At 40.3% G+C, this 15,036-nt stretch overlaps 1 long non-coding RNA gene across 1 annotated transcript; it reads left to right on the top strand.

Annotated features, from left to right (window-relative positions):
- The first annotated feature begins 534 nt into the window (after window positions 1-534).
- On the top strand, window positions 535-14,820 carry LOC134497274 (uncharacterized). The gene is made up of 2 exons (XR_010067903.1): window positions 535-598; window positions 14,398-14,820. It is a non-coding gene; the product is annotated as an uncharacterized LOC134497274 (long non-coding RNA).
- Window positions 14,821-15,036: the final 216 nt, after the last annotated feature.

Below are 15,036 nucleotides of genomic sequence, written 5' to 3' on the forward strand. Positions count from 1 at the left end.
ATCTGGCTTTTAGAACAGGTCTTTAAAAAGCGTTTAGCATCCATCCATTTATTTCTTGCATTATGCGTTTGTCAGTCAGTGAGACAGACCTTACCGTATTTGGTCAAAGGCGCTTGCAACACGACAAAAAAGCACTTATAATAAAACATTATTGAGGAAAAAAGGGGGCAATTGTGGGAAAATGTATTCTAAACGCTTGGAGAGCCAGGAATTTATAAGTTGGAAGTTTGCAAACCAGGATCCCAGATTCCCTGAACCTAAATGCTCCCCCACCCCCTTAGTGAGAATCCTTGGGAGGGCTCTGCTTAACCCCACCCTGCCCTTGACCCCCCCCCCCCCCCCGAGTACTCTCTCCCCACCCTCGAGCTGCTGTTTCCTGTTTACAAACCGGAGCGGGAGCTTTCATCAGTGGGTTTCTGAGCTCACTTCCCCCCCAACAGGAAACCCTGCAGGACACAGCTTCCCGCCACACCGCACCGACTGGGGTGGGGTGGGGTACAGGGCAGAAGGGAGTGGGGTGGGGGGGACTTTAAAGGGTTGCGCGCCGAACCTGCTGTCATGCGGGGGGAACGCAGCAAAGACGCAGGAGGCACAAAGGGTAAGAACAGGGAGGCGGGGAGGGTACGAGGGTGTGGGCGAGACTTGGGCACGGGTGGCTCAGGGGTTGGTGGCATGTTGGTTTTCCTCTGTTCTGTACTACGGGAAGGACCGTATCTCCCCCGCCCGGGCCTCTCTGTTTTGTATTCCTAGCTTAGCCATAGAAATACCTACTGCTTGGCTGAGGGGTGGGGGAATCCCAAACCTCCACCCCAAATCCGCAGGTATGACTTCTGTAGATTTTAACCTAGAATCCCTGCTGGGAAGTCTATTCTCCTCAGTTCATTTATTTATTTTTATCCTGCCTTTATTATTATTATTTTTAATAAGTAACTCAAAGCGGCGAAATACCTAATAGTCCTTCCTCCTCCTCTTTTCCCCATGACGACAACCCTGTGAGGTGGGTTGGGCTGAGGGAGAGCAACAGGCCCAAGGTCACCCAGCCAGCTTTCATGCCTAAGACGGGACTAGAACTCTCAGTCTCCTGGTTTCTGGCCCAGTGCCTTCACCACTAGACCAAACTGGCTAGTTCATGGGGAAGTTGATTTTACTAATAAGTATAGTATGTACCCAGTTGTTTTCTTCCTCCCCCCAAAAAGAGGCCCCAAATATACCCTTAATTTACTAAATTGGTGGTGTAGTGGTTAAGGTGTTGGACTAGGACTGGAGAGGACCAGGTTCAATTCTGTCCTCAGTCAAGGAAGCTCAGGGAGTGACTTGGAGCCAGTTGCTCTCTTTCAGCGCATCCTACTTCACAGGGTTGGTGTGGGGAAGAATTGGAGGAGGCAGTGCTAGCTAGATTGCCTTGGGATCCTGGACAAGTCTAATAAATGACCTTTCATCAGTCTGATGTCCTTTGGATATAATGATGGGGGTGGGCTTTGTGGTTCAACATATTTGGAAGGTGATTAGGTTGAGAAAAGTCTGTTTATAGCCCCTTCTCTGCCTTCAGAAGAAAATCCCTGTCCTCTGTTCCCTTCTTCTTAGCTGCTGCTAACCCTTTGAATAGGGCTGCACATGCTCTGAACATGAATCCAAAGTGCTTTAGACCTCTATGCTGTCCATTAAAGCAGCCTCACCTTTTCCAGGCATCTCCATGAGCCTGAAAAAAAAAGATGCTGTTTTCTTTAACGAATCCACTCATTAAAGTTAATGTGACACTTTAAGCCATGGCACTTATTTTCTCTGGCCCCCATGGAAGTCTATAAAAAAGAGTTGGGTTTAGCAGACAGGTTCTCTGCTCATCAGATGCCCAAAGCATGTCTTCAAAGCATGTCTTCAAAGCATGCAGAGCTGCCCTTGGGACCCACTTCAGTATTTTCTGTCTGTGGTGAAGATTCACCAAAGACACAACCAGTTCAGTTAAAGACACAGCGGCTGCACTTGCACAAAATGTGATGCTTGGATTGTTTTAATTCCTCGTTTTCCTTTTTACTGTGGCTTAGCATGTTGTGTGAACTCATTTGGTTAGTTTATAATTCAGTGTGAGTTAATTAATAACCCAAGATGAATATGTTCTGCGAAACCAACCGCTATGAACTTCATTTATAGAGGACTGCTACAGTCAGGAATAGCAAGGCTCTGGGGCTTTTTGTGGTTGCTCAGGAGAGCCAATTCTGGCAAAATGCCACTTTTCTGAACTGTGTTGAAAATGCTGCTTGCAGCTGTTCCTTTCTCGTGATTAAATGCAAAGGAACGCCATCCTACTTTGTAGCTGGTCTCTCTCTTACTATTTCTCCAAAAGATCATTACAGTGTTTTCCTCAATACATAATGCTATTGGGACAAATCCTTGGAATATTACTAAGTACATTTCATTTGCCATTCTAGAATCCCAGTTGGACCCCTGTGATTTCTTGCGTCCCTTAAAGAAAACCTTACTAGCCCTAAAAAATTAGGGTCTAAAACTGTCTGATAATGCCTCCCAATCATTAAATTGCCTTTGTGAAAGTTACTTGATAGACACCAAATCGTTACTCCTGTGGAGCTGCTGAGAGTCAAACTGAAGTTCCATAATGGGAATTCTATTCTCTTAACTACAAACTGGATAAATCATTAGTGGTGGGAAAAAAGCAGCTTGATTGGCATAAATTATATTCTTCTAAATTATAGTTATATGAAAGTTAATGCACCTACCTTTCTCAGGACTGGATGGTCCAAAGTCAAATTGTATCACTGTCCCCAGATGGTTCATACAAACAAACAAACAAAGGCATGTTTGATCACCAATTTTTATTCTATTGGGTAAAATTGCTGCTTTTTTGGTACAACTCATCTACCTTTAATAGCAAATATCATTTACTCCATGAATACTGGGGAAAGTGTCAGTTACTGAATTATGTGTCAAGCAACAGTTACAGACAGCTGAGCAAGCTGAATATAATTTTCCAAAGTAATAGTTATGTTCATTATTTTCCTTATAAAAGTTTGTAATGCCACATTTCAAAAGTGAATTGTTTAATATGCTATACTTTACGTTGAGCAGGATCTGCGGTCAGAAGGGTTTTGAAGAATCCATAAAGTAGCTCAGGGTTCCCTTTCAGCCTAGATATTCTTTTCTTATAGCTAATTAACAAAATAGTTGGGTATAATTCATCTGGAGGAGAAAAAAGGTAAAACTATTTTAAAAAACCCTATCTTACAGAAATTGGATAGCAAAGTAGGAGGAGAGCCATGTTAATCTATGCACAAAATCAGGAATCTGGTAGCAACTTTTCCAATGAGCACCTTTTATTAAAAAGCTTATGCCTTTTAATAAAATTTGTTCATCAGAAAAGGTGCCACTAGATTCCTGACGGATAGCTAAGCGTGATGGTCATCCTTAACCATCAACTAGCTAACCTTGGACTGGTGTCCATAAGATTAATTCATGATTCAGCCATGCAGCTCAGTCAGCCTGCCCTATGTATAGGTTGCTTGAAGAATAAAATAAGAAATGATGCCATTTGTGCCACTGCATGTTACTTGAAGAAAGGGTGCACTCTAAAAGGCAACAACAAAGTACTGGCCAATTATACCTGCTTGACTAGCAAGATTCCACCATTGCCACCTTCTCAACATTTCTTTCCTGATGTATAAGATGCAACTATTTCCTAGTCTCTCAACCTGCTTTTTTTAACCAGGCATCTAAATGGGCTGAATTATGACTCCCATCATCCCCAATCAGCACAGTCATGCCAGATCAGATGATGAGAGATACAGTCCACAATATGGGCCATATGATATACAGGCAGGGAATTATATGATTTGGAGTACAACACGGGGGCGGGGGGAGTCTTATTGGGGAAGGCTCCACAGACAATGAAAATGTTAAAATGCAGTACTAGGATGGAAAGCCAGATGTGGTTGAGCCATTAACACACATTTATTTGAATTAAATATTAGTTTTTCTTATTCCTAGACATTGCAGAAGTAAACCACGTCAAAAAAATTTCCATGTTCCTTGCTTGAATGATGCACACTGCATTTGCTCACAGTTGGCTTCCTCTCCTACAAAAGATTGCTCATTTGGAAACCTTTAGCTGGACAGGGTGAATTTCTGTGCTGCAGTTTAAAAGAGCAATTATACCAGCATAAGCGTAGAATGGTATTGAAGTCCCTAAGGGATTTGTAATAGGTTGAGGATAAAGAAAATCAGATGAGGTGAACATTGGTAAGCAATACTCGTATTTAAGCATCACTAGTTGTCCTTAAATACAGCAACAATTTCCCTGCAGAACTCCCATCCCACCCACCCACTTTTTCAAACAGACGCCATTCACATCAATATGCTGCTTGGGATCACAGTAACTTGTACCCAAGCAGCACATGGAGGGCCACAGCTTCCACACTGCTGCTTTACAGCCCCCTCTAGAATAGCATTTTTGACAGATATTTGTGCAGTGGCCATCAAGGAAAGGCAGGCATCATTGGCTAGCAGGGTATACGAAAACTATAAAAAAGAAGCTAGGCAGGAGGGGGATGTGGCTGTAACTGCAGTGTTTATATAGTATGTTCAAAGATACGGTCCTCTGGGTCAAAATTGATGTGGTATATTGTATTTCTTGACTCTATATATTTTAATAAAGTAGCTGGTTTTTCCCCTCTTCTTTCCTATTCCTGATCTAAACCTCCCCATCCTCAATATTGACATTAGTACCATGTGTGGGGTGCAATCATATGGCAGCATACAGGTGGGGCTGCCAGATCTGGACAGCAAAACTCTGACCAATCACTAGATGGCAATAAAGAGCTAAATAGTTTCTATTTCTCTTTGTTGCCATCTAGTGGACATCTGACATTTTGCAATCCAGATCTGGTAGCTCTCTAAATACATTTCCCTAACATAATTGTTCTGTTAAAGTAGAATGTAGCTTCTTCATAAAGCAGACCTATACATGTCTACTCAAAAGTAAGTTTTAATACGTTCAGTGAGGCTGAATGCCAGGTAAATGTATAAGGAATGAGTGGGCGAACTTTTAGGTATAGTTCCAAAGCTCTTCCAAAATATGTCACTGAACAGTCATTCAGGGTCACAATATTCAGGAGCAGGAAAAACACTAACTGCTATTTAATTTTAATTAACATTAAATTGTTCTCCATACTGCTTTAAGGAATCCACTCATTAATGTGACTCTTAAAGCCTTTTTTTAAGGCTCATATAGTATCTTGAGAAAAGTTGGACTGCTTTAATAAACAGCAGAGATGATGCCCATGGGTGAGCCCAAAACTTCTTTTGAATCATTTCTGAAGCATGCACAGCCTTAATGAATGGGTGCTGTACAATCAGGTAGAGGTGTGAGGAGCAAACAGTAGCTTGGCAAATTACCCTCATCAAAATGTGCCCTGTACAAAGGAGTATTTGGGGAGAGAGAGGTTGGAGCCATCATTTTTTCATGTGTCATTCTTTTGAATTTTCTTGATGGCTTTGCCATCTTTCATCCTTTCCACCAAATAAAGCCCATTGGGAAGGAAAGAAAAAATAGCAGTACGATATGTTGATAAAATCATGTAGATAGGAAAAAGTCTGAAATCATCTGTTCTGTCACTTAGACAATTCTATGCCGGTCCATAGAACATGAGGGCCTTTCCCCACTGCTAGCTATCCTCCTTGAGAGAGCAGATGACAACATCTGTATGAACTGTGCAGTCCCAATTGCTCATCCCTGTCTTTGTGTGCTTCTGTTCCCAGTGCTTCTGTTCCCAGTCATTTCCAGTCCTCTAACTGCCCACTAAGCAGTGACAACACCTAACCAATGTTGCACCCTTGAAACTGCCCTTGGATAGTGTCAGAATAAGGGGGGAAATATTATTTTAACACTACTACATCTCGGAGTGATTTAAGCCTGTCTCATTCATGAGCTAGGGACAAAATGAAGGCAGTGTCATGGGAAATGGCAGGGAAAAGATGTTGCCTGGTCATGTTTTGTGCTGTGGTTAGATGCAAGTGGGAAAGGTCTGAAGAGTGGAAGGCCTTCTAGGTCATCCAAGCAGGAACTCTAGACCTAAAGCATCTGCAAGAGATAGATGTCTCTGCTTGATCATATCCAGTAATTAGCATAGTTACCACCACTCATAACTGAATCCATTATTAGACTGCTCTTTCGGTTAAGAAGTTCCTCCAAACATTCAACTGAAATGTTCTCTCTTAGACATTAAGGCCAGTAGATCTACTCCTGCCTTATGATGGAGGAGAGAACAAAACTTCTCCCCCTTCTTTTTGATAGCTCTTCAGGTATTTGAAGAATTCTGCCATGGTTGCCCTCAGTTCTCTCAATATTTCCTAAAATATTTTCCATAAATTTGCTTTTCTTTATTCACCTCTTAATTGCCCATCAGCCAGTGCTGATCCTCCCTACCCAAATAGTTTGCTATACGTAGCTAAGCTTCATTTACGTGTTTTTGTGGAGAATAGGACTAATCTGAAATTTACTGGAATACATTACTGGAGTTACAGTGAGGTAATATATAAGATGATGTTTGTGTGTGTGTACAGGCACCTACTCATGAAGTATACGTATACATATAAAATAAAATGACTTGCATTCTTCTAGTAAAGATCAAACTTGCCAACTACGTCAAGCAATTCATTCTGCCTCATGACAGAGCCAACTTTGATTAGTATAGTATATTTCCAACTCTTCTTGTTTCTTTTTCTTTGTTTCAGGGATTAATGTGTACATACTGTTTTTCTAGTGAGCCCAGTAGGCTTTTAAAAATAATCTATCAGCAGTGGGGACCAGAGTTACTGCTCAGAATCAAATCTAGAGACTTGCAATAGAGTTTTAATTACGGGACTTTCCTGGATCAGGCCAATGGCCTCTGTAGAGAAGCATTTTGCTTTAGGCAGCTTCAAGCAAAACCTATCTCTGCCACTGACTGCACTTTCTGCAGATGATATTCCAAAAGATCCTGGAGGTTCCACACAGTCATCATGAATAATTGCCTTTGATAGCTTTATGGTCCCTAGTTTGATCTAATCCCATTATTGTATCTTATATGAAGAATATATACCTTTGTCTCCTCATCTTGAATCTATTACCAACCAGTTTTATTTAACGACTTTGAATAGGGGCATCTTTCTCTTTCAAGTTGTCCTATGTCATGTATAATTGTGAAAAGTGTCCCTCTCTTATTTCCCCTCAATTTTTTCCTTCCCCCAAACCAAAGAGGCACAGCTGAAGGCTGCAAGGTGCCTGAAACCTCCTAGACCTTTGGCTGTGATCCCCACAGCCACTCTAAAAATTGCTGTTGAATTGTAATTTGTAATGTGAGATGAGGGGAAAACCAAAATGGTTTTCAGCCAATCCGGGCTAGGGAACTAAATCCACAAGTGCCATCTGCATGGCAATGACCAGTGCAGAACTACACAAAGCACCATAATGACATTGGAAAAGCCTGTGTTTTGAGCTATTCTCCTTGCAAACATTTTCACGCATTAAGCCAGTGCATGGTGAATGGTAGCTGCTAACACTCATGTCACACATGAAAATGCTGCAGGCTGAACATTAAGAAAGACTTTCATAAACAGTGTTCAACCTAAACCAGGATTAATTTTTTTAATTTATGCTAACAGCCATGTGATCCTAAGGGGGCGGGGGGAAACACAGCTGCTTTAAAAAGCTGCAGACAGATGCAACATTTCCACCTCCACATGATCTAAAGCATTTTTAAAATTGAATCTGAAGCATTGCACAACCTTAATATTTAACCAATCAATTGAATTAATCTATTATTGGATCAAAAGTTGTGACTAAGTCTTCAGATTTTTTTAAATTATACAAATACTTAACAGAATTTATAGGTGGCAAACAATATCAGAGTAGAGGAACCCTCTGTGGTAGGAGAGTGAATTTATAGGTATGTTTTTATTAATTAACTAACAGCATAATACATATTTTCTCAAAAGCAAGTCCTATTGAGTTAACAAGATTTCCTCCCAGGCAATATATAGGATTGCAGTGGAAAGGTTCTACTGTTCATGAATTGATTTATCTTCTTTCCTTATATGAAGAGTTGCTAATCTGATGTCAGGTTATCTGGCATTGAAATGTGGGTTGTGAATCATTTAAAGAAAATAAATACATTGTACTGACAACTATTGTAAAATATTCAGTGCACTTTCTTGGACCTCAACAGAGAGCGACTTTACCGGAAATTCTCTTGGATTCAGGAACATTATAAGATCCTGCTTCGTTTTGTTTTTTTAAAGGATGGTTGAGTTTCAACATCCTAGTCCCGTTGCATTTGGCACAATCCCAGTAGAGCGGGAATACTTTTTCTCATATGACAAAGCAACATCTTTTTTTCTAGTTATAGCTATGAGAAAAGGTTATTGTTATATCAGTTTTTTGGGGCGTGAGGGGAATTGATGCACAGAGATGCTTGGCCTTTAGGAGTCTGTAAGGATTTTGTCAGCAAAACAGCTGCCTTCCTTTAGAATCCTCTCTTAAAAGCTATTGTGTAAAAAGACTCCATGATCTATATTATAATATTTTTATACTGACTGTGTTTATATATGTGTTGTTTATCAGATTGTTGTATACCACCCAGAGTTGCTTTTTGTGAGATGGGCAGCCATACAAATCTGATTAATAAATACATAAATAAATATGCTACATTAAATTATGGGAACCTCCAGATAGTTGCTGAGTTGCAACTTCTAGAATCCTTCATCATTGGATATTTTGGCTACAGCTGCTGAGAATGGTACTTTAGTAAAATCTAAGCCACCAGGCCCTTTGAAGGCTCATCCTTACATCCTGTTTGTCCTGACATTAAGAAACTCCAGTGACCAATTATTTTCCTGTTCATTTTGTGGTAGTTTGTTTATTTCAAAAATACAATTGATAACCATTAGTAACAAAAATGTATATGTATATTTACATTTACTGTTTATAATTTAATGTTTAAGCAAAACAATTAAATACGTTTATGGAAACTATTGTAGAAAAAACTGTTTAAAAACAACTAAAAATGAACTAGAAGAAAAAGAGGCATAAAATAATAAAGGAAAATTAATGATGAAAAATTAAAAAAAAACAAAATAGAGCAAGAAAAATCTGATAATAACCCAAAATAATTAAAATTTCAAGACTTCTACTTTTCTTCAATGTCAAAATCTTTTATGTGTATATAAATAATTACAATTCAATTTTTAAACAGCATCTTAAATTCAGACTGTATGGCATCATATTATCCAGTCTTTTGAAACAAAGCCATTTTGAAGGCCAAAAGTCAACGAACTTCATTAAGGCAATTGTTAGAGTCTGGTACAACATGCATCTTCTAGGAGTATGTAATCCCTTTCTTTGCAACAGCCTAGACAAGATATAACCAAAGATCTTCATAAATCAACCAATTACAAATTTTTGGAATATAATTTCACAGCTCATTAACATCTATAGGCCTTAGCTTCTCTCCAAGAACCTGAGTAGGGATAATATTTAACCAATTAGGAACCACCAGTGGAGAAGTGCAGAAGATAGGAGCTGAAGCTCCTTCCAATGTATTACATCTCCAGAATGAAAAGAAAGACCTTTTCGAAACATCCTTTGAGTAGCCTGATAATCCCCCCCAAGTATATTTTGCTGTATCAACAAGTGCCCCACTAACTCTTTCATGAGCACATGAATGCACAGTCCTCAGCTGCCCTTGGACCACCATGAAGATGGTTTCTTGCTGCGCTTCAAAAGTGATCTTTTTCAGCTTCAACTTCAATCTGAGGTCAATCATTCCTAGATGAGTTTTGGGGTGGTCACTTGTTCTGATTCTGTTGGCCACCTGAGACTCCTTGCAGGCAGCCCTCTCCCCCATCCCATCCCTGACCACTGATTTTCTGGTGAAATCAGTGGTTGGAGCAGGAGAGTCAAAGTCTTCCCACTGCAGCAAAATGCTATTTGTCTCTCTGTCTCTGCCCCATTTCTGTTGCAAACCCATGGATGGCATGAGAAGCAGAGACAGAAGAAGGGAAGCAAGTAATTTTAGTGTTGATTCACCAACCCCTCCCAACTGCTTTCACTTTTTAAAAAGATTTTTTTTATCCTGCCTTTATTATTTTTATAAATAACTCAAGGTAGCAAACATACCTAATATTCCTTCCTCCTCCTATTTTCCCCACAACAACTCTGTGAGGTGAGTTGGGCTGAGAGAGAGGGACTGGCCCAAAGTCACCCAGCCGGCTTTCATGCCCAAGGCAGGACTAGAACTTACAGGCCTTAACCACTAGACCAAACTGCCTCTAGATCAAACTGGCACTAGATCAAACTGGCACTTGTTTCCCTTCCTAAATGAATAGAGAAGTAGGGTTCATCAGCCCCCATCTCTGCAGTAAGGCCAAAGCAGCTTTACCATAGGAGTGCTGGCTGCAGAGCCATGAGTTACAGATGCCCAATACTCTGTGATTGAGGCCCTGCTGTGCCAAACTGTGGGGGACATTTTAAATAAGTGTCAAGTCCAGCCATCTTCCCACAATTACAGCCCCGTGCTAGTTTCCTGTGCCTGCTAGTTGAGTTTGTCTTTCCTTAATGACCATCTTGCAACTGTCTTCTAAAATGCTATTCTAGAAAAGGTTGGAAAGGAGGGGTGGGAAGCTGTGACCTTCCCAGGGAGGCTCAGCTACAAATCACCACAATCCCGGGCAGCATAGCCTAAAGTGAAGGATGTTGAGAGCTGGCGCCCCTGGAAGGCCAGAGGTCCCAAGCTTTTGAACTCACTCCAACCATCTATGCAAGTGGGCTATGCAAGCAGAAGAATTTAGTAATTTAATTTTGGGGAAAAACAGCAAGGCAGTTTTGATGTTGAATGGCATATGTCTGAAAGTGGAATTGGGGATGGGGAGTGCTTCAGGGAAATTGTTATTTTTTATTATTATTATTATTAATTTTTCAAGATATAATTAAGACACATTGTTAAGGACCAAGGACTACTGCTATTTAAAGACGACTATAACCTGCCAATGTTCATCTCATTTGACTTTCTTCATCTTCAGCCTATTACTAATCCCTTAGAGACTTCAGCACCTACACTTATGCTGGCATAATAATCTTGTTCAAACTGTGAATTCACCCTATCTAGCTGACTATTTCCAAATGAACAGTCTTTTCTAGGGGAGGAAGGGTAACTTGTAAACAAATGTGGTGCACATCTTTCAAGCAAAGAAGCTGATGTGGTTGACTTCTGCATTGTCTAGGAACAAGACATTTCTTTGCATTAGCCTGCTATTAAAGGCAGAAACAAACAACAGCCTTACTCAAGATAATAGAAATCTATGCTCAAACATGCCTTTTCTTAATTTTTTGTAAAAACCATCTGTGAAGTAGGGAAACAATCAGAATCTGGTCCATGGAATCCAGGGATAGACAGACACACACACGGACATTTATCTGTTCAATTGTGTCCAATTCTTGGAGACTGCCTGGACAAGTCCCTGCAGTTTTCTTGGCAAGGTTTTTCAGAGGTGGTTTGCCATTGCCTGTTTCCTAGGACTGAGAGGGAGTGACTGGCCCAAGGTCCCCCAGCTGGCTTTGTGCCTAAGGTAGGACTAGAACTCATGGTCTCCTGGTTTCTACTCTGGTGCCTCAACCACTACACCAAACTGGTGTGCTCTCTTTCTCTCTCTTTACTCTTCAAATAACTATAATGTAGAAGAAAAAGAGCTCATGCCAATCAAGCTGCTCTTTTCACCATGAATGGTTTATCTAATTTGCATTGAGGAAAATATGAGAAATCCAATTTTCAATATTTGTCCAATGGATAACTGCCATGGATGCCAATCAGCTAGCTTTCACAAAGGCAACCATTACATGATATGGAGGTATTATGTGACATTTAAGACCCTAATTGCTTCAGGGCTGGTTAGGTTCTCTTGAAGGGAAGCAAGAGATCTTAAGGTCTAATTGGGTCCAGGAACTGCAAATAAAATGCACATGGTGATATTCAGGGCGTTTGCTCTACCAGCATCCTGTATTGGAGAAGTACAGTGAGCATTTCTTTTAGCTGGTATACTTCTGTGTAGCTTCCACAATAGGTAATGACACTTAAGCGCTGCAGTGTGGAATGGCCCTTAGAAAGAGAAATACTCTGCAAAGGAATTGATGTCCCTCCAATGTGCTATGTTATATTCCTATGTACTAGGAAATTCTAGAGCAGATATGTGGGTTCAATTTGGGGAGGGGGATCTTGCATCCAATAAATTGCATTAGGACTTATGAGTGGATATTTATAGGATTGCACTATAGGTCTGTTTCTATGCAACTAGACAGGGCAAATAAACAAGAACATAGGTATTTTCAGTGCAGCCCTGTTGATATTTATTTGCCTGTTATTTACTTTGCTAGCATTTAGGTATCAGGTTAAAATGATTCCTATCCCCCTGAGTTAAGCATTTGATCTTAATTGAAATCTGTTTTATGCTGTTTGCTAAAAAGTCCTTGTGTGCTTTTTGGTTTTTTGTATGTTGTTAATTTGTGTAGATTCTTCTTACTGGTAGTTGTAAGCTGGTTGGGGGAAACACGTTCAAAAGGCAGAAAGGAAATGTTTTTAATAAGCACAACAAACAGTAAATAGGCAGAAGTGGGGAATGTGGTGGTCCTGATGCTGCTGGCTTTTTAAAAAGAGAGAGTACAAGTACAAATACAAACAGCTATTTTCTTTTCTTCTGGCCAAATTCACTCTTTACAGGCTGCCCCTCTAGACCTGAACCTGGGCTTTGGACTGAACTACTGTACAACTTCATCTTCCCCATCCAGCTAATCTAATGCTATTTTCCCCATCTTTGTGCCCTTCAACAGAAATGATGGGAGTTGTGGTTCTACACCTCTGGAAGTCTTGGGCTTTCTTTATTATATTTTTGAACCGTATAACATAAAAACAGCAAGATAAGAATATAATATTTGTTTTTAAAAACCCAAGAAGAATAGCATAATGTCTTTTTTTTTTTTTGTCCCTTTGAGTCAGTGTTAACTCCTGGTGACTGCCTGGACAAGTCCCTGCAGTTTTCTTGGCAAGGTTTGAGAAATGGTTTGACATTGCCTCCTTCCTAGGGCTGAGAGGGAGTGACTGGCCCAAGGCCACCCAGCTGGTTTTGTGCCTAAGGCAGGACTAGAACTCACGGTCTCCCAGTTTCTAGGCTGAAGTGCAATGTGACCATTCATTCTCCAGATGCTCTCTGGAAAAAGTCAGTATTACATTACAAAGACAGAATTTAAGGGTTAGGGTTAACTTCCTGCACATTAGTTTTCATGGCAGTTTCTGGCTTGAACTTCAGTTGAAGAACTTGGAAATTTTACATCAAGAAAAAGAGATTTTGGGACTGCAGATCGAAATTTGCTATTCCTCTCTTAATATTTCTGGCACTTCTGTGTAGAATTCACTTGAAAGAACCCTCCCTGTCTCCTGGAATAAAGGTATTTATTCATGGCAAAGGTAGTAACAAATCTGTAGTTAGCTTCACTGATAGTTCAGTTTTTCAGTTACTGTATGTCCATTCCATGGAGAAAAGAGACTCTTCTAATGTGAGAACACCATAACAGCAATGCATAATTGCGCATGATGTGACATCTAATCATTACATAAACAACCTAGAACTCTAAAATACTAATTTCTATTTGCAGTTCAATATACTGATTACCTTTATTACCTGTCTTTCTCCAGTGATCTCAAGCAGCCTGCATTCACACCCATTTTCTTCTCACAATAACTTTGCAAAGTACAGTAGATTAAGTTCAGCAAATGTGTAACTTGTCTTAGGTCACCCACAGATAAATAAGCATTAGATATTGCCGCAAGATAAGTTTGCATGGACAACAAAGGACACGGGTTTACCTAAAATGCCTAATACCTCATTGATAGTGGTCCAGTCACTCTCTCTCAGCCCTAGGAAGCAGGCAATGGCAAACCACTTCTGAAAACCTTGCCAAGAAAACTTCAGGGATTAGTCCAGGCAGTCGCCAGAAGTCAACACTGACTCCAAGGCACCAAATAAATACCTAAATAAAATAAAAATTGATAAGTATTAGTGCAAAGGTTTACACTCTTTGACTGACTATAGTGAGAAAGACTTTGAACAGGTGACTTGATGTGCATTTCTCCCTCCTCAGCCCTGTTTACTGTTCAGCCTGGAAAACCCCTCAAATAAACGAGCTCTCATGGTCACCTTACCCATGGATGTCTCCATTGCTAGTTTAATACTCTAAGCACAATACCTCACCGGCATTTAACGAAAACTTGCAATTTCCTCTGTGTTCCAAGATGTCTTTTGTAACTGGATTCTCCTACTTTAAACCTTTCTAATTATTTTTTTCTCATTTACCAACTTTTACAGAACATTCACTTTGATGGACATCTCTTCCCACCGCCTGCAGAAGGGAGAAAATTCCAAACTCTTCTCCTTTCTCTCCCAACCCTTGTACCAGTTTCGGTTGTAGCGCCTGCTGGTACAGAGGATGGAAGGGAGAGTGGTTCAGAGGTTATAGACCAGAATTTCTCTATTTTCCAGCTTGGCTGATCTCTCTAAACTAGAGAAAAAGACTATCGGCAGCGCTCCCTTCCCCTTTATCCAGTGCTGAAAGCAGATAAAACATGAAATAAATCTTCCTCTACCATCCTGGAAAAAAAACATCTGCTTCTACTGCTAGCTGCTTTTGGCTTTCAACTGTTTGGCAAAATCTCTCTCGTTGCTTTCATATAGCCCCTTATTTGAGATTCTATCAAGCTAGCAAAATAAATGTTTCTCTGTCTGAAGCAACTGGATCTTAAAGCTGCTGATTATTTGCAGAGATTCACTCTTGATTTGGGATGGCATGGAATGAGTTGTGTTTGAAGGGGTCTAAGTATAGATATGGGGTGGGAGTGAGAAAGGGTTTTACATGTAGCACTAAACCAGACTTACTTCAAAATAGTTTATTGAATAAACCATAAATTTCTGGGTTCTTACAACATGCTAAGCCAAAACCAAGCAAAC

Source organism: Candoia aspera, chromosome 4 (genome assembly GCF_035149785.1).
Source record: "Candoia aspera isolate rCanAsp1 chromosome 4, rCanAsp1.hap2, whole genome shotgun sequence".
Lineage (NCBI taxonomy): Eukaryota > Metazoa > Chordata > Lepidosauria > Squamata > Boidae > Candoia > Candoia aspera.